The 20,026-nt window shown below is 45.1% G+C and overlaps 1 long non-coding RNA gene across 2 annotated transcripts in view; it reads left to right on the forward strand.

The window, feature by feature from the left end:
- The window catches only part of LOC129213032 (uncharacterized), a 112,697-nt gene that overhangs the window by 16,530 nt on the left and 76,141 nt on the right, over positions 1 to 20,026 (forward strand). Inside the window, exons 2-4 of one of the 2 annotated variants that reach the window (XR_008579342.1) lie at positions 9,794 to 10,128; positions 12,815 to 12,910; positions 18,057 to 18,204. This is a non-coding gene — a long non-coding RNA (uncharacterized LOC129213032). The remainder of the gene's footprint in view (positions 1 to 9,793; positions 10,129 to 12,814; positions 12,911 to 18,056; positions 18,205 to 20,026) is intronic. The other variant, XR_008579343.1, reaches the window with a different exon arrangement.

Below are 20,026 nucleotides of genomic sequence, written 5' to 3' on the forward strand. Positions count from 1 at the left end.
CTCTGGCTGAGAGCTACCAGCCCCATGCTCTGCTGCAGCCAGACAAGCCCTTCTGCTGAACAGTAGTCCAGGAGCCATCCCGTCCCTGTAGGCCTCCAGAAAGGTGACATGCCAGCCTTGCTAGCAGCCACATACACCATCACAACACTCATGGGGAGAACTACTCTGAAGTGAGGTGATAATCTGGCTGGGAAGTGCTCGCTCAGGGGCACGCTCCAGTCCCTGCACTGTGATTATCCTCTGCACCAGTATATTTTTCCCAATTTATGTTTCCTTTTCCGCCCTTCTCTTCACTATTTTTGCTTTTATTTAATGTTGTATACTCTGTTGTAATTACTTCTTTAATCTGCAATGTTGCCGCCTGCCTGACTCCCCCAGCTCCTGGGCGCCTTCAGGACTAGCACTGTAAACAAGTCATGGTGTCTCTCAACAGCAAGGTTCCTGCTGAAATAGCTCCCTAAATAAATAAAAGGCAAATTGGATACTGGAAAAGAACTTTAAATAACATCTGAATTCCTAGGGAACTACATCTTACATCTCTGTTAGGGACAAATGGGTTCAACATAAGTAATAATCCTCTGGACTGAAAAATAAAGAAACACTGCTCACCAGCCTCTGTGGGCTGGAATGAGAATAGACTTTGGTGATAAATAAAAGCAAAATGCAAAGATGTCCCTGGGTGGCAGATGGGAGCAAAAGATTTAAACATCATTGGACTATAAACACATGATCTCTGAAATGTGCCATAGCTTGTCTCCAGATAGCTGCTTCAGATATGATGGGTCTAGTTTTTTCCTCTTGTGTAATGGGAAGAAGCTAAAAGCCCTTACTGAGACAGCATTACTGGCAGGCCTTTGCTGCACATGCTAGACTGTGACCTTCCCAGATGGACTTGCACCTTTCAAACACAGCCTCATTGTGCCGAATCCTAGCTCTTTAATGGAACACAACTAACTGAAATTCTCTCAATGACTTTCTGGTCTTTCCCCATACTGAGGTAATGCTAAAATCCTCCCTTATTCCTACTTCATGTGGTCCATTCATGTTTGCATTTTGATTGCTGTGTCCATGCTGTTTGATACTCACCTCTTCTCCACACCTACTTCAGGAGTTTATGAGTGGACAAGCCCCAGAGAAGCGTGCGCATCAGCTCCTGGCATTCTTCCTCTCCTGTGTGTGACTTGCCCATCTGTTTGGTTCTGGGGCAACTTATTCCTGTCGCTGGGTGGACCAACTGCTTTGTCACTGGATGCTTTACTTCCTGAGCTATAAAGTCCTCTGTCGAAGTAGGACAGCACCAGTGTTTCAAGTCTGTGACTGATCAAGCAGCTGAGCTCACTGTGGTGTGGGTGTGATGGTATGTGCTGTCAGGGAATCCCCATGTGTGTCCCATCCACTGCATCAGAATGTGAAGCAGGGAGAATGGGTTTTGGTACCCTTCATTTCCTTCCATCTGTTTGCTCCCCCAGTTACAGGCAGTGAATATAGATACTGCTACTACTGCCCTATTCTTCATCTTCCTTTGCCTCTCCTGGGCCCATGTTCTTCCTGAAGAAAAGCTGATTCTTGCTCCTTGAGCCTGAGATGAAGATGAGCGTGTTTAGTGCCATAGAAAAAGTCTTTCCTTTTGAGAAGCATTTTATCTTTGCTAAAATGAAGTTCTTGATGTGCCTGGTTATGAAAACCAGTCCAAATTATTCCCTGGGCAGCAGGGTTGTGCTGTACCCTGGTAATGATTTAATAGCAGCTCCTGAAGAGGGCAGCATGGGTTAGCTGATGCTCCTTCACCTGGAATTACACTTTATATTCCAGCCATGTCTAAAGCAGAGCTAGTGAAATGTAAAAGAGCATTGAAGAAATTGGTAGTAAAACTCTTGGCTCTGTGATAAGATGCCTAGGCTGAGCAGACAGAGTTATCCCCATTCCTGTTACTACAGGAGAATATGCCTCTCACCAGCAGTTGTGCTACCTGCCACAGGCTGACATGAAATGCCTGGTCCCACTCCGCTGTCCAGGGGAGAGCACAGACGCAGAAGAGCACATGTAGGAAACCCCACCTTCTCCCCTCTCTTTAAAAGACTGACCCTACGTATTGGATGGATTTTGAGACTCCAGAGTTGTGGACAGATTGTTGTTAATTGCTGAGTGCTGATGTTGCACTTAGCTCTGTGGAATGTACACAAAATAACAAAATGAAAACACAAATCCCCTACTCCAAGGAGCTTGTGCAATGAAGTACTTTTTTCACTAAGGGAAGACACTGGGAGACCTAAGGGAAAGGATCAGCTTAGTTAATGAGTCCTGGGACTTTGGTGCCTGACTGTCTTACAGGTGATGAATGAATAGCTTTTTTCCTCGAAGCAGAAACCAGGATGGTCTTAAGCACACAACAAGCCTGGAAAATCATGTGGAAGTACTTGTGACATCCACATTAATACCAGATGAACTAATCAGGATTAATGTTGGTGGGAGTAACACCAGTGGATATCACAATGATTAGACTATTATAATAATGAGTTTTCCAAGGAGGATGATGACAGGTGATTTATATACTGTACAGGTATTTCTTCTGTGTAGCCAGATGATAAGCAACTCTGGCACTTTGTTGCAAGAAGTTGGGACTTTTCCTTATTCCTGAAGTTGCCTAGAATATGGCTCTCTTCCAACTAGTTAGTTGGCCAAAAAGATCCTGGACAGGAAGGGAGGGAGGGCTGGGTAGAGGAAGAGGGTGCTGGTGTTTCGTTCCCTAACTGCTTGGAGAGAGCTGTTGTGAACCTAGCCCTGAGAGGTTTTCTGGCCTCACTGGGAAGAATGAGGAGAACTCTGGAGATTTGATGCAGGGACAGTTTTCAAGCAGCGAAGTACTTGTAGGCAGTAAGGTGATGAAGGTCTGACTGCTGGTTTTTCACCAAGCTCTACCTTTCTGCTATACAGGTATCGGCTGCTTTCTGTTCTGGTATCGAGAAGAAATATATCAGTGGAATATAAACCTCAGTGGTAACAACAGTTTCACATGGTGTATATGTGTACAGTGTTTGGCCACAGAAGGCCATGATCTAACTGTGCTAGGTGCCACTGTCGTGTAATAGTGATTGCGTAGAAAAAATGAGGAACATGAGCTAATAAGAAAAGGTAACTGCAATTTTGCATGCATGGCATTTCGTCCTTCACCATTTTTTCTGTCTTTGCTAAGCACTGACTTTAATTGTTGCTGTCTAGGATGCACAGTCACTTCTCCATAGACTTTCCACCATCTCTGTAGGCTGGCAAGAGATAAGTAGTTATGGTATTCTTGTGCAAAGCCTATTCTGCCAATGTGTTGTCAAATTGTTTGGAAGAAATTTCTTCTTCTCTGGAACTGAAATCAGAAGACAGGGAAGCTACCCAGTAGCTTGTTGAGGATGCAGAAATGATGCAGCATTTGAAGGTCTCATGGTAGATATTGAAGTTCTTTTATTGATTTGTTGAAGAGTGACCAGGGCAGCAACAGCTGAAATTCTTTTTTCTCCTCTCCTCTCAAGTTGAGGGATAACTGGATCCTTTCCAGAGTCCCATTTTGGACTTTAGAAGCTATTATTATTATTATTATTATTAATTTATTTTCAATGTAAGCCTGAAAAAATGAAAATAAGTTCAGAGCATTTTCAGCACTGAATTTTCATTGTGGATATTTCAGCTGCTTCCTTTTCAGTGAGGACTGTTCATTTGTTCCTACTGCTGTGTGCTTTGCACACTAAGACCTGGACAGCTAATAAGGGAGAGAGTGCCACAGACGCCGAGCAAGCCTTGTTCATTCTGATTCCTGCAGCAGGTTAGGGTTGAACAGTGAGTTAAAAAGCCAAGGCTGACACTGCTGCCTAAAAATTAAATGTCATATGTTTCAACTGTACTTGTTTTGGGGTAGTATGAGATCTGAGGCAGCATCTTTCAGGTGATAAAGTCCCACGTGTCCTTTTGTTTTCACACTGAGAAATAACTTTGGGACAAGTTTCCAGAAGAAAGCACCCAAAAAATTCCTGAGATTTTTTTCATTGTTTTTGTGGTTCCTAAGCAGGGACAGCACTGTCTGCCACAGGAAGGAGCACTCTGCAGTAGGTTAATAGGCTCTTTTTCCTTTGGAAATGCTGCAGTTCCTTTCCTGTCACCATAATCCTCAACCCTCGAATGACAATGGGGGCTTGTTAGAGCCCTGTCCAGAGGGCATGCTGTGCTCAGACTGTAATCTGCCAGAGGTTGTGTCCTGAGCCAGAGCTGCTTGCCCGCCCACACCTCCATCTGGGAACGAGGACAGCATGAGGGGCTGGGACGGGTGTGACCTTGTGCTGGTTCTGCTTCTTATTTCAGTGAATTTGAAGCAATCTACATGAAGCGTTGGCTTGGAAGTGTTAGATTGGAAATGTATGTCACCCTAGGCACATGCACCTAGAGTTAATGTGTTATCACTGTTATACCAGAGAACTTTATTACATGCCGTTTAGATACACCAGCATATTTTTATGAAAAGTGCCCCCCATCCATACTTCTGTTTTATTTTAAACAACCCAAATCATGAAGGGCAGCTGGTAATCTACATTAAAGCAAGACTGTGCTGTGCTACATTGCCACTTGAATGCTTAAATACCCCAGAGGTTCTTTTGCAGATTTGCTCAGGTGACCGTGTCATCTTTACGTGCAGCTCTGAGGGTCTCTTGGCCAGGTCCAGAATGGGAGGGAATGCAGGCCAGACTTGATTACTAATTACCTGCATTCTGAATTTATTCTATTTGATGCTTGAATTCATCTATTTTTAAAACTGTGATTAGACTTTGCAGATAGCTCACCAATATGCAAATGTCAGGCTGGGAAATAGCCTCATGCCCACGGAGAGCTTCTGTGCGGTGGTTGTTCCCAGCAGAAGGGAACCTGCTGTGACCATGGGTGTTCTGAATAGGCAACACTTGGTCGTGACAGGCTTGGGACTTGATATTGCCCTTTCAGAGAGATTCTGTCTTTGCTTAACCTCCTTCCTAGTGCTTTCTGATCTGTATTGCTCTATTGCAGAATGAAATGCCTGATTGAGTTCTAGATTAACTTGGTTTCTCCTTCACAATGTAGATTACTAAGAATCTCTGCTGGGGAAATCAAATGGAGTGCCCAGCTGGGTGATAAAGACATCTGGGAACATTTTGTGTCATCCTGCTGAAGCACGTTAGGTCTCTTGTCACCACCTAAAGATCAAGATACTGCATTCAGCTCATTTGTTTCAGAAGTAAAATAGGAATACATGAACACTGCCAAGGCCTTTTTGTGGTGCTGGGCTAGCTCCACAGTGAGCAACCTAGACAAGACAAGAGTGGAGCTAGTATGATTTAGACCAGCTGTGAATCTAGTTCCTTGCACTCACTTTTTGTGTGCTCTGCACAATGGTAAGATGAGTAGTTGAGCTTTTGCTAGGGCATATGTCAAATTTGCTAATTTTGCTTACTTTTGGATTAAGAGAGCAGCAGTACTGCCTAGAAGCTGGAACTGGAGAGTTCAGTAATTTTGCCACCAGAACCCCATTAACTAGAAAGGGGATAAAATTATTTGTAAAGCAAGTTCTTGTCATGTCTGTCTTCTGTGCTGTCAGTTTGTCAGGCATGAACATTAGACAGAGTTCATACAGGAGTAAGTCACACTCATCTCTCCCTGGTTTGTGTCCCAGGGATGAAATGACAATACAGCACAGCTGGACTAACTGTGACACTAACAATCTTTTGAGTTTGGTAGACTAAAGAAGAGGAAAGGAAGGGCATGTACACTGATCATCTTAAAAGCAGCTGAGAAGGGGGTGATGGATACTGGGAGAACCAGGGTGTCCATTGGGGTCTCCCGGAGCTCTGCAGAGCTTTGCCTTTGGAGGCCAACAAAGGAATTTCTGCCTCCCAGGGAAGAGGTTTTCCTCGGTCAGGACCTGCATAGAGTTCTGGTTCCACTTCTCTGTATGGATTCACATTTTCTTCCAGATAGCTGACTATGTCCAGGGTCTTTGGGGAGCAATTTTTGTATCCTGTTTGCATAGCAGGGATCAGCTCCTGAATTACTGGCAGCTGCCTAAGTCACCAGGGGCCCAGGGAGGAGAGGTTCTGCAGCCAGCAGAGCAGGTCAGGACCACATGAGCAGGGCAACCCCATGCATCTCCTAAGGGGCAGAGGTAGTAAAGGCCATGGCTCTGATCATAATGGCTGAGTAAGGCCGGGAGGCAAGATAAGACCATCCAGCCAGTGAACAGTGAATGTCTTTGCTATGTGTAATTGGCTTGTGGTTCCAAAGAGCCTCTTCCATAACTGCTGGTGGTCTCGTCTGCCCTCAACTCCTGATCCTTGCATCTGCCCTTACTGGCCTTCTGCTTTTGTTCTCTTTTTTAGCTAATCACTCTGTCTTCTGTCTCTTGATTCTGCCATGTAAAACATACTGGCTGTACGTAATAAAATCAATGAAATTTCTACTCAGACATGCGATGTCAGACCAACCAGTGGAGTCTAAGCAAGGCAAAGGCAGCCTATAATTAACACTGCTTACGGAAGTGCAGAAAGGTTGTCTCACTGCACAGAAGCACAGGGGCATGCCCTGTCCAGACGGGTCGGTTCCCTGGCACTTGGCTTGGCTCGCAGGAGCCAGAGTTTTGTTGGTTGCACATCTTCCTTTGTAAGGAGATGCAGGGTAACTACTTTAGCTTGGTTTCAGCTGGCTGTATTAAGCCAGACTACACTGCAGGCTGCTTCCAGGTGTCCTTGGGAAGAGGCTAAGCTTAGCAGCTTAAGCCATCCACTTTTCAGAATTAAACTAGTCTTGTCCTATATGCTCCAAGCAGACTGCCCAGTGCATTCAAACCCCTGCAACTTTTCAGGCTGAAAACCTTGGTCTATTTTCAGTCTGTTGTGATTTTCTAATAAGTTTTTCTGTAGATGCAGCATTGTGCTAAGATAATTAAAGTAATTTTTGGTTCTTGATACAAAAACGAGTCTTTGCACACCAAAATTATCCCCGTACAGAAGCTTTGAGAATTTATTAACCTTTAACTATATGAAATCAAAACATAACTTTTTTCCTACTAGTTAGATGTTCAGAGTTGTTAAATTTGACTTTCCAGAAATGGTTGCCAGTAGCATAATTGAACAGTTAAGTAAATATATTAATGCAGTTTGCTTTGGTGTAATTCGAGACCTGTAAAGTGCATTTTAGCAAGTTGAAAGTGTTAATACAGGCCCACACATTTGCACATTTTCAGCTTTGTAACATTACCTAGGCTACTGGAGTGTAGAGACCAGGCCTAAACCTCCAGGACCTCTTAGAACAAACCAAGGAATCACATCTGTGTTGTGGGGGTTGGTGGGGCAAGTTGTGCTTTCACATAGCAAATAAAGTACCGGATGATTTAAGCTGTGCAGGTTTGAACCACTTTGTAATCCATCTTGAAGAATTGTTGATTGAAGATGAACGCACCCATGGGCCGAACTTATGGTGCAAGCACTGCGTGCTCCTGGAGCACAGAGGCGGCTGAAGGGCCTGGCTGTGGCAGTGATGCGGAGCCAGTTTTGCATTGGAAGTCATAAGGCGACAAGTTGCATGGCTGCCTCGCATGTGTTCCCCCAGCTGGGCCTCACCTTCCCCAGTGCCAAGTGAGCCGTGGTGTTTTCCTGCACCCTGTTAAATGTGTTTGCTTTACATTGTATTTCCTCTGCAAGAACAAAAGAGGTCTAGATATATTCTAATGATAAACATATATTCAGGCTGCTGCAGAAAATTAGACCACAGGAATTGTAAGCATTGTTAGTTTTCCTTATCTTGTAATTCAGCTGAAACTTGAAAAAAGTGTTTGTTACAGGGCTGGGTCCGCCTGTACGGTCAGTGCTCTGTGGAACCTCAGACGTGGCGCATCCACTCAGGGTGTCTGTGCATGGTATGTGAAGGCCAGTTAGTTACTGTGTCACAGCTGCACAAGCGGTGTCCAGGCTGCAAGTGGATGCTACCCATGCCCATTGGGGTAGCAGTACACATCTCTCTGCAGGCCATAATTCTGCACAGTCTAACCAAGGTACTGGAGGTGGTATTCATTAAAGCATCCCCTTCTCAGTGAGTTCTACAATGCGAATCTGTCAGACTGCTCCCTGCCTAGACGCATGCTTGGAAACGCAGCTTTGTGCATTGTGTGGTACTGGCCTGACAAACTGTCCTGAACTCCTCTGCTACTAGTGCATCATCATCTTTCGGGACTCCTACTTTCTCCCTCTGCCTTCTGCACAAGAAGGGTTCTCCAGGGTCTCTTTCCTCTGTCGTAATCCAGTGGCTGCTTTTTTCTCTCCACTAGTTCCCAGGTCATCACAGGCTGCTGCCATTGACCATTTTGGCTTTTGTTGTTGCAAAGATGGTCCCCAAAAAGCTGAAGAAGCAGCCAAAGAGTAAGAAGAGTTTCCAGGAGAATAGATGTGAACTTTTTGATGAAATTCATGAGAAACCTTGACTCCACTGTAGCATATCAAAGCCAGGTCAAGACATCTTTTAAACTTTACAAACATGACATTTGCTCCTCCAAGGCTAAATCCACACCCAAAAATTATGTACAAGTAGCAAGCTTCTCTGGGGATTTTCACTTTCTCCCCATGCCCATGTTCCTATGCATCTTGCAGGACAGGAAGTTCAGTGAAAGCAACTAGACCAAGAGAGATGGATGCTGTTTGATTCGCAGCCCTCATGAAAACCACTTATGACAACGCCCCTACTATCAATCTGTCCAGCCCCAGGTTTCATGACAGGGCAGTGGAGAGCTCTGGGGAACTTTTAGCTGTTCTGCTTAGCCAGGTCTGAAACCCATGGTTTGAATGAACCCCAGGCTCCTGAATGCTAGTGACACACTGCACAGATAAAATTACTCCAAGCCCTAGGTGCAGGACTTGCCTGAAACGTGCCATATGGCTGAGTTCAGGGTCAAGCATCAAGAGCAGATTGTCAGAATGTGGCATCTGCAGACCCCGGAGCTCAATTTCCTAGAGCTGTTCTCCGTGCACAGAGACCACAGCACACATTGCATCACCTTCCTGCTCTCTGAGCCCTTGCATTCATCATAGTCAGTGCCTCACTGAAGGTTATAGGATGTCACCGTACTCTGTTTCAGAGGTTTACTCTTTGCCAACAGGAAATTTCCACCCTTGGTGTGGACTGGTTGCCTCCCTCTTCTGTTAGCTGTAGACTTACAAAGAGAAGTTCATATTTTAAATATGGTGCAATGACATCAATAGTAATAATTATTGCATGCATCAAAGCTTTGGAGATTAGCCACGGATCATGCATCTAAATGGCAAATGGTTATAATAGCTCCATACGTGAAACATCAAAGTCTGAGGAAATGTTGCTCAGTTATAAAAAATACATCAGAATGATCATTCCACTCCAAGCAAAGAGCAGAACTGTAGACGTGCATGGAACAAATGCAACACATTTCATACTCATTTGGGTGTTTCAAGTATGGGAAAAATTGATTCCACAGCTCCAATTACCAATCCCCATCAAGTGAAGACTGTATTGAAATTATGAGATTTCACACAATATTAGGCTTAAGTTGACTCCTCCCTGTGAAAATGTATTTATAATTAGGGCCTAGAAAAGCAAGAAGCAGTATTTGGGGTTTTAATTTTTTATATGCTCCCTGGCAGAGAGAGAAGTGGCTGAGATTGCATAAAATTCTTAAAACCATGATGTTTCAAGTATCCTTTTGCTGAATTGAAATGGCTTTCTCACAGATTAAAGGAACTGCACTGTTGTTTTCTTTGTATAGGAGAAAAGTATTCCAAACCGAGAAAAGCAGAGGCTCTCTCTACTGAGCCTGGGGACAGCTGCTGGAATAAGAAAATGCAAAACAGTCACTAGAACAACAGAACCTCTGAACTCAGCAACTGAAATTTCCAATTACAGACGTGCTGCTGTTTCTCCTCCCTCATCACAGCTGTTTAGCTTGATCACTCCCCCAGCCCCAGTGGGACGACCAGCGTGAAGGATGCGGTGCCAGGCATGCTCCGACAGCCAAATCAAAGGCCCAGCCAAGCCTGTGCCTCAGCGATGAGTCTGGAGGAAATCAGAGGCCCTCATTAAAGTTTCAGAAAAACCTAACCGGTATGAGGACAGCATTCAAAAATGTATTTGGGGAAAACAAATATTGTTTTAACTCTATTAATAATTGATGCGTTGCCAGCAGAGATCCTTATAGCATTAAGGGAATTGAAAATTAAAGGCACAAAGACACTACTTTAAGAAAACATCTTGATAAATAATTAATATGGCATAGGCCTACTGGAATCTGAAGAGTGTAGGTTTTAGCTTGTCTTGTCAAACCTATGTTTTGTAATACCACATTTTCTTCCAGAATGAGAGCATGGTCATTTTCATTTTATATCGACAAAAGCTCTAGTTGTTTATGCTGCTCAGCTGGAATAATTTACTGCCTTCTCTGTCTGTTGTTTGTGCTGAGCCCCTAGGATCCAAAGTAGCACATACCCAAAGATCATAGTTTTCTTAAATCAAGAGGGGAAAAAAGATTGATGATTATTTAGAAAACAGAAGAGAACATGTATATTTCAGGCAAGCTACTGTTTGTCAGGGTCAAACTGGATCAGAAGAAGAAATCTTGGCAATGCCTGTTAGCAATATGATGTATAAATGGCTGGGAGAGGTGTCTTGGGATGTGTAACACCCAGGAACAGCTACTGCTTTAGTTTGTGTGTCTCTAGGGAGATGCATTTTCAACGGTGAGGCCAATCTTGGGGACTACACTGAATAATTCAGTGGCTGGCACTTCCCCTGTGCATTCCATCTCATGGGGATCTTAAGGACAATAAATAGAGCAAGCAGCATTCCACAGAATACAAGCCCATCGGTATGACAAAAGAAAGGCTGGACATAGAATGTGCTAAAGGAAGCAAATACAAAATTTCTGCATTTCCCTCCAAAGCACCTCTCCACCCCCACTGTGAGCAGAGCCTGGGAGAAGCAGCATCCAGAGACATGGCTGAAGAGTTAGGCTGATGCACAGTTCCTGACATGAAGAGACACCGTAGTTTCAAAACAGAATACTGAGCACCATGTTAACTAATAGAGCATCTGCCATCTCTGAAATCCTGCATGTTGCTGAAGGGTGTACGAGCTCTTTAAAGTCCCAATTTATTCCAGTCCACTCCTATCATTTAGGTTGTTATAATGAAGCAGCTAGTAAGTCAGGCATAATTGCTGGCAGGCATTCAAATTTAAGAAACTGCACAGGAGCATCCACAGAACTATATTTATCATTTCGTTCCTTTAAATAAAACAAAAGTGAATGCTGCTTCTTCATTACAAATGTCTCAGTGCTTTACATGCAAAAGGTTTGTTGAGATTGATGGAATTCATAAACACCCTTTATTTACGACAGCAAAGTTAATAATTAAGCAGAAGAGAGTATATCCATGAATGCTGTTATAAAAATAATTCTTGCCCTAGTTCCAGGCAAAAAGCCCATGTAAATCAGTGATTGAGAACATAAGGGTGATCCACTAGAACTATAATGGGGAGTTCATTTTTTCCATTCTGGATAAAGTAAACACAGTGGTCAGAAATTGGTGAGTGCCAGATTACCCGGACTGCAGCTGAATGTGGTCTGTCTCAGGTAGATGCCCCTTTCACCACCCCCCAGACATGGACTGCATTCAGTGCATCTGCCCCGTGCAGAGTGGGAGCTCGCCATTCCTGCCTGCTGCTCTGACCACAGGCAGCAGAGTCAGGCCCTTGTTGAAACTGGAATGTAAAGCCTGGCTGGCACCCACTGGGAAGGTTGGGCCTGACATGGCAGAGAAAGGGTTGCCCACAGTCCAGAGAAGAACCCTGTGGTTTCAGTGCCGTTATTCCCTCTTGACTGCATTGCTGTATGGCTCTCCAGCCCCTGTTGGGGCTTGGCTGGGATGGTTAGAGCACAGCAACAGGGAGGACACAGGGAAGAGCCATGTATGGCTGGCTGCAGTGCTCAGGATGGGGTGTGAGTGTGGGGGGGAGGGCTGTGATGTGGCGTGGGCAGCCGTGGGAGCGCTTCTGTCTGAGCATCGTGAAGGCCAGAGCTGCTGCCCTGCAGGGAGAGGCTGGCTGCAAGACTCTACCTTCCCACGGCCATTCCTCCCCATCCTGCTGCTGCAGCTGTTCTTCAGTTCTTTCATGTGTGCCGTGGCTTTCTGTACTTCTGCTTCCACTCCTGCCCCACTCTGTTCCCTCTGCCCTGCGTTCCTCCACCTCTCCCTGCTCCTGCCTGGCGCTGCCTGCCCCAGCTCCCAGCCTTGCTTCTGCTGCGTCCCTCCCTCTTGCTGCTTTGCTTTCCTGGTGTAGAGGCCTTCTATCCATCCTGCTGCTGGCTGGCAGGATGAGCTTCCATGCCTGCCAGACAGCCCTATTGTTATTTAAAGATGCTGACTCTGGGAGCCTCATCCCCATCAGGCAAAGCTGAGAGTCTGTCTGATTTAACAAAGCAGGGAAACAAGCCAGTCAGAGTTATCTGGATCTGAAGCATATTCTAGGAGTGATTAGCTGCCTAAACTTACACTGTAATTATCTGTGCTGAGTGGCTTCTGCACATCATTGCCCATTTTTCTGAGTGTTTTTATTTAAGTTGATAATGGAAAACGAATAAAGCCTTAGTTCCACTCTGATTTTGACACTTGTGCCAGAAAATATCTGAAGATGAACATTTTTGTGTTCACAATAGTTAGATTAATATTTAATTTGCTGGCATCCAGCAAGCTGATTAGTTTTCCTCTGATATGGCTTGACTTTGTAATTATAGGAACTGGCTCCTCCTGGTTTGTGCCTGGGATAAGAGGCTCAGAGACCATCCTGACATCACTGTGACCACGATTTCACCAGGCTGACGTACTGCGAGGTAATCGTCATTTGAAATCTCTGCTCCTGGGAAGAGGTACAGACTGAGACCTGCTCCATATCTTCTGAGGACAGAGAAGATCTGTCCTTGATTGCATTTAAGCTGAAGGGAATGAGAGTGGAAACAAGATGCAGCTATGTGAAGTCTCAAGGAATGCATGATATTTGCCTGCTGCTGGAATCCATGCCTGCCTTGGTGACACAGCCCATCTGGTGCTGCAGGTGTAGGGGAGATCCTGCAGCAGGACAGTTTGTCTTACACTGGGGATGGGCAGAGCTAGCTGAGACACAGGAGATCCCCCTTGACTGTGATCCTCTGCTGAGCCTGGGGATGCTGCAGGTGGGTGCTGCCAGTGACAAGCCATTGAATGACCTCCAGCACCACCATGGAGGCAATCTGAGAGAAAGCTCAGTGTGGCATGCAGGGCTGGCTAGCTCAGGGCCTCCCTTTGGCCACAGCCATTAGCAGATTGTTGTGAAAAGCCTATAGCAGACAGGACACAGATTACATGATTATTTGCTCGCAGAGATCCTGCTCCCAGTGAGTCTTGAGTAGTGGTTGTGTCTGACCATCGCACTGAACTAGCAGGTGGGGCTGTGCTCCAGGAGTGTCTCTGAAGCCTCTTGAAACCCGTGAATACATCTGGGCTCCACAGCGTTCTGGGCAAAGAGCCACATTTGATTTTGGGTTCATACTGCCCTTCCTCTTTCAGCCTGATATCGAATAATTTCACTGGCACCTCGCGATTCCTGCATTGTGAAAAGAGGGGCTGGTGCACATTCAGTGCGCTCTGGTGATCCCTTCTGGCAGGTACAGTCCTCCCTTCCTGACTGCATTTGTAGGCAAGTCATCTGCCTGAGATTTGCTGGACCCTCCCAAGGCGGGCAGAGGGCTCTGCCTGCTCTCGGGGATGCAGAGGCAACAGGCAAACTCGCATCCTTTGTCTCCAGGACCACACTGCCAATGCTTCCTTCACAGAAGGGACTACCACCTGCGACTCAGTTGTCCAAGTGATTAAGCCTTCCCTCTTTGCTCAGAGAGCAACTATGGCTCGCTCAGAATCAAATTCAGCCTTTAGAATTAACCCATCTTTAATGTCCATTAAGTCTGGATTCCCCTGACCAGCCATGCAAAGTAACATCTCGTCTTAGTGCCATATTCATCTTGGACTGTCAGTTTTACCCAACTCCTAAGCACTCAGTAATAGCAAGACTGTCAGGGTGTTAGTTATTCATTAGTTTTCACTCGCTTGAAGAATATATCGTTGTCATAATATGGCACATTGCACTGGGAACAAACTCCCATGCAGACAGGGATTAGGGCCATTTTTCAAATGCTGCTGACTGTTAATTTGTACATTGTTTGAAGGGAAAAGGTCTTGTTAGAACTCCATTTTGAACATTACTTTGACAGAGCATAGTGGGCAGTTTTCACATTCTCTCTGATAGCTGGGGGACAAACGGGTGCCGGTGACAGGGATGCAGAGCGCTAACCCCTATGGCAGTATGTGCCCAGCACCGCGTACACAGTTCTCATTCGTGCACCCAAAGCTAATCAGGTGAACCTCATAAAAATCCACTTGTTCAGCAGCTGACTGTACAATAGCTGCTGGCTGCTTAGCCTCCATCCCTCATCACTGTCCTCCAGAACTGTCTGCCAAAACTTGATCAATGAGAAGTTCAGATATTTTGTTTAGCTGCAGTACAATCCTGGCCAGGTGAGAAAAGCACCGGGCTAGTGCCACAGTGAACCAAGCACTGGTAGCAGCCAGTCCATGGGCAGCTGGTCTGCTCAGGAGAGGGATGGGAGATAAGAAGGATAAGTCTGGTAAAACTGGGAAAGAAAAGTTGATCTTCTTATTTGGAGAAGGTGAAGGTAGCCACAATTCTGCAGGCTGGTGCGGAGGGAACATGTCTGTGGTGAGATGGGGAGACCATTTCATGCCAGCTATAAGGTTCCTGTTGTGTCCCCACCACTGAGGAGTGCTGGGACAAGGACCTTCTGCAGTAATATTCTTGCTGAGATGCAGTGCATCTCAATCCTGCGGGTGCAAAGGGCAAAGCGGGAGTTGTGCTGTGCCTGTGCAGAGCTGGCTTCTCGTGGCACTTGGGGAAAGCAGGTCAGGCAGCACCCTCAGTGTCACCTCATGTCTCCTCAGGCCAGAGGACTGTCGGGTTCAAGGGCAGCTTAATGATGGAAAGGAGAATTCATTAATGTTCAGAACTGCTCCATTATTGAACAACTAGAGCAGATCTTTGTATTGAAGCTGGATAATCTGTGGAGAAGGGGAAGGAGTAGGGCTGTATGTCTGAGCCAGGGCACTTGCTATTCTCAGCTCTTCTGAGTTTCATCTTCTCAACAGCTGCCCCTGGAGAGCTCTGGGAAGGCAAGATGGCAAATACTGTAGAGCTCCCACAAGCTGAGCATCCTGTTTGCTTCTAGACCAAAGCAGCAAGTGGAACAGCCGCTGCTGATGGGGCGTTCTGAGTTGCAACGTGTCTCCAGACTGCCTTCACGAGAGGCAGAAAAATAAAAAAGGAAAATTAATCTCTTGAGGGCAAACAAATCAAACCAGCAACCTCTACTACAGCTCGTAGCCTGCTTAAACACAGGTCTGGACTAGAACATTTCTTGCAACCATTTAGTGACCCATGCTCTTCCCAGATTCATCTTATGAACTGGAAAAAGCAATTTGTCTGCCCATGTGCCCTGAAATACTGGTATTTGTTAAATCCACATGCTTCCAAAGCCCTAGAATTGAACTACTGGATATATATAGAGAAAAGCAAATAAAGCCAGCCATGATATGTCCATTTCATCTAGATAATATTCTGATAAGTCCTGATTTATTACCTTTATGTCTTAAGGCCACGCAAGCCTCATGGGGTCTCACCTTCATCCCAGTCATAAAGTACAACGAGGCAGGAGGAGGAGAGTTTGAGAAAGGAGAGACAGAAATCCTATTTGCCTGTGGACATTTCTGAGTGCTTCCTTGTCAAGCTTTCCCGTTCACACAGTGCTGTCTAGTTCATCAGTTTGCTGGCACATCAGCTGTCCCTCTCTGTCTTGGTGCCAGGCTCACACACACTGCCCTTGACACGGCTGCAGCAAGCCCTGCTGCCTTGGCTCTGGGGTGCCAGCTCCTCCAGGGCATGGTGCCCAGGGTGGCTGTATTACTCACTCTTGTGCTCTCTTCTGTGCAGAATCTGCCCTTCCTTCTTTGAAAAATTATTATGGTGAGAAAGCCCAGGCTGAACCCAAGTTATCAATGACAAGAACAATATGAATATCACCTGTGAAATGGGGATAAATAATAAGGCAAGACAAACACAAGGCATACAGAGGGTAATTAAAACCACAATACCTAGGGATATTTCTAAATGAAAAAAATAATCTTCACACTGAAATTGCAAAATGATGCATCTCAGTGTATTAATTCTGCCCAAATTAGCAGTGCCTAAAGAACTGCTGACATTATCTGCTAGCTTTGGAGAGTCTGTTGGGGTGAGCAGAGCAACAGAACTTTGGTCTCCCCATTCAGGTTCTTTCTGTGTCTGGCTTCCACGCTGGCCCTGCAGCTCCTGCGTTGGGTCCTGAGTGACAGCACGTGTCCCAAGCTCTCTGTGCAGACAAGGGAGGGAGCAGGTGGGTGCAGGATTGCCCCAGCAAAGTGCCTGCTCTTTCAGCCAGCTGCTGCTGCCGTGGCTGCCATCTTGTCATATTATTCCTTCAGGTTTTGAAGTAGGGGAAAAAACTGGAGCAGCTGAGGATCAAAATCTTTGTGGCATCCGGCACCTTTCGTGGGGAACTTGGAGCAAAATCGCAGAAATCTTCCAGGAGAATGGTTCATTTTTAATGATAGAGGATTATAGTTTGTCTGTTTAATTCAACCTGAGTGACATAATATCTTTCATTTGGACTTATTACCAGCAGAGCAGTTAGTCAGTTGGAAGCAGACCTAGGGCAGGGCATTTTGTCATTATTTTAAATTTTCTCTATCTGACAAAATTGAAGGCCTTGAAAAGACTAGAGCCGTTGTAAAGGATAGAGCATCAGAGAATAGGTCACACAGTGTATTAAAGAATGAAAATTGATTCATTCTTTCCTCTGTTGAATAAGCAGCTGTACTTTGGTCCCTGTGATCCATGAAATAAGCTGTCAGGGAAATAGGAAATGTGCCACATTTGAACTTCACTCATTGATTCCGTTCTGATCCAAGGTGCAGTATTAAAATGCATTACAGTGGGTGCAGAATCTGCAGCAGTGACAGCAGCTAGGCCTAGCTTGCTAGTCAGTTGTCTGGGCTATTTGTTATTAAATTAATCAGCGCTTTGCAATGCTGGGACTCATTCACTTAGGTCATCTGGTCAGAGCCAGCTAACGGGAGGAATTTCACAAAAGCGACATTTGTTAGTTTTAAATAAAATCAAAGGCTACAGAGGAGGCTCGGGAGGAGTGGTTCGAACAAGATCTATTGGCCCTTTTATCTGGAGAAGCAATTTTCAGGCAATTCAGAGATTCTGACAGTAATCAATGTAAGAAGGGGTAGCAGAGACTTCTAGAATATGGGATTAGTAGCTGGAGCACGTTAGGCCAATTAATGCCTGCAACTCTAATAGACTGCTTAGCTGCAAAATTAAATGGAGGACATTCCCATTATTGCATAAAAGCCATACCCAGTTTCATTTTTTATAACAGAACACACCTTCTTCCTTTACACACCTTTTCCCAAGTAAAAAATTAACATTGTTGTGCTGTCCTTAAGTAGTGTACAGAGGACTGCCTGCAACTATTATTTGCTATGGCAAGTCTATTTTATCCATACTGAAGTGTCTTTTGCTTCTTTTGTGAGTTCTTACAAGTTTTATTAAGTAAAACATAATTTTTGCTGCCTTTGCTTTATCTGCCTCAAAATTGTGATTCATAAAGATGGATTTTTATAATTAAGGTAGAAATGAGAAATAACCCCCTATATATAATTTAAAATGTTGAAATTATAGACACTATCTAACTTCTGCTTTAAATCACAGGAACAAACTGTTCCCCATTAGCAGCCCTAATTAAATCCATTTTTCTATGAGTCTTTGGCAAATTCCATTTTAGTAAAGCTGTATTAAGCTCTCTTTTATTTCCTCTTGCTTTGCAGAATTCTCTGTTTGAGATGAATAATAGGTTGAATATGGTATGTGACGGCTCTGTAGACTCCGAAGATATAACATGAACAAATATATTGTTCTGGAAAGCTGGCATAAGAACGTTACTGAGGATTTAGAAGGATCTTGACTACCAGACAGGTAGGAATACTACCATTCTGGCCTGGGGAGTTTATATGTGGTGCAAGAATTGGCAAACCATGTAGCAAAGAGGCTGTGGAAAGGTGGAGGAGGCTTGGAGAAGGGGAAGAGAGGGATAGTACTGAAGCAAGCAGTGTGCTGTTCCCCCTCAATACAGCACATTCAGGTGTTGCACTCCTGAGCTCCAGTCTACCACCTGCTGTGTTCTGCCTTTTATGAGGAATGAGCAGTTGCAGAGGGGTGGAGAGGAGAAAACTTTCCGAGGATAGCCAGCTCTGTTTTTCTTCAGTATGTGCCGTCATATGGAGACATGTTTTCTGCAAGGCTGTGGCGAGTTGCCTGTAGCATTTATCCGAGTCTTTGTGTCGGACCCATCTAGCAGGGACCATGTTCCTGCTGAACGCAGACCTGTTTCTGCATGTAGATCAAAACCTGGCCTGGGTCACTGGTCCTGTGCATAGACAGCTTTGTTAGGGTGATGCTAACGAGTTGACTGAGGAAGCAGTGCACAGACCAGAGAACCCACCTGAAACAGCCTCTCATTTTGCAGTCCTTGTGTGTGAAGATTAACTTACTCCCAATAACCTGCAACAGTCCCAGAGCAGCAGGCTTACTCCTATCCTCAAGCGGCTCCATCATTCATTTACTGTAACGATTGGCTTCAGCCTTCGATTTCCTCTGCGGAGCATATTGGAAAGAGAGAGGCTGACCTGTGAACATTAATAACAATGAATAATAACAGTACGAGTTCCACAAGCTTTAACAATCAAATGAATCAACAGTCAGGAGAGTTTCATTAATAAATACTTGCTGGGGTTACATGACAAGGGAGCTAGTGCCAGAGGTGTGTGTATCAGTGAAAGGCACGTACCCTGTGTGATCCACCTCTCAGCCCCTTTGCGCACCTGGTGAGTCCCATATTCTCCTCCATGATCTGCTGTGGAGAGGGCAAGGGCCAGAAGGAGCAAAGGAGCAGATGGCTTGGGATGTGTTGCTTGGTTGGTATCTGTATTGGATTTACGTGGCAAGGTTTTGGTAGCAAGGAGGCTGTGAGTGTGGCTTCTATGAGATGCCAGAGGCTGCCCCCATGTTGGACAGAGTTCCAGCTGGCTCCAAGATGGACCCACTGCTGGCCAAAGCTGAGCCCATCAGTGATGGTGGTAGTGCCTCTGGGATAACATAGTTAAGAAGGGGTAAAAAATGCTGTGCTCGGTCAGTGCCTTTGTCTTCACATGGTACTGTAGGGAGCTTGTTGCACTGCAAAGGCAGTGGTGCAGAGTCTGGGGTGACTTGTACTCCCTGAAAACACAGGCAAGAGTGGGTAAACAGAAGTTGGTATAATGTTCTGCCATTTTACTTAGAGAAATGGAGTAGCTTCTTTATGACTCAGGGTAAAATATTCCCCTTCCAAAGCCACTGAAGTAAAAGCTGGGCAAGACCTCTTAGGTTACAGTTTATTCCCCTCAGGACAGAGTGAGAGGTGCAGGGCAGGGCTGTCTAGCTCATCTTTTGCAGATTTCTCTTTGGGTGAGCTGAACCTGGGCTGGTTTATAACCTTTTATACAGAGCAAATTCCTGTGCCAAGAGGAGCAGCCCTGGGCATTAGGCTTTCACTATAGCAACAACAAAAGGAAATGCAGGCTTTGTTCAGTCTGGTTTGAAATACAGTATAGAGCAATGGTAATTCAGCTAAGGAGGGTTTGAGGGCCAACTACCAATGTGTTCATTCATTTCAGGAAAAGAGAATGACATCTTCTGTAATCATGATTAAACGAGCAGTTAATGTCTCTTTCAGGTTCTTCTGTTACCATAAAAGCAAGAG

Source organism: Grus americana, chromosome 15, assembly GCF_028858705.1.
Source record: "Grus americana isolate bGruAme1 chromosome 15, bGruAme1.mat, whole genome shotgun sequence".
NCBI classification, from domain to species: Eukaryota; Metazoa; Chordata; class Aves; order Gruiformes; family Gruidae; genus Grus; species Grus americana.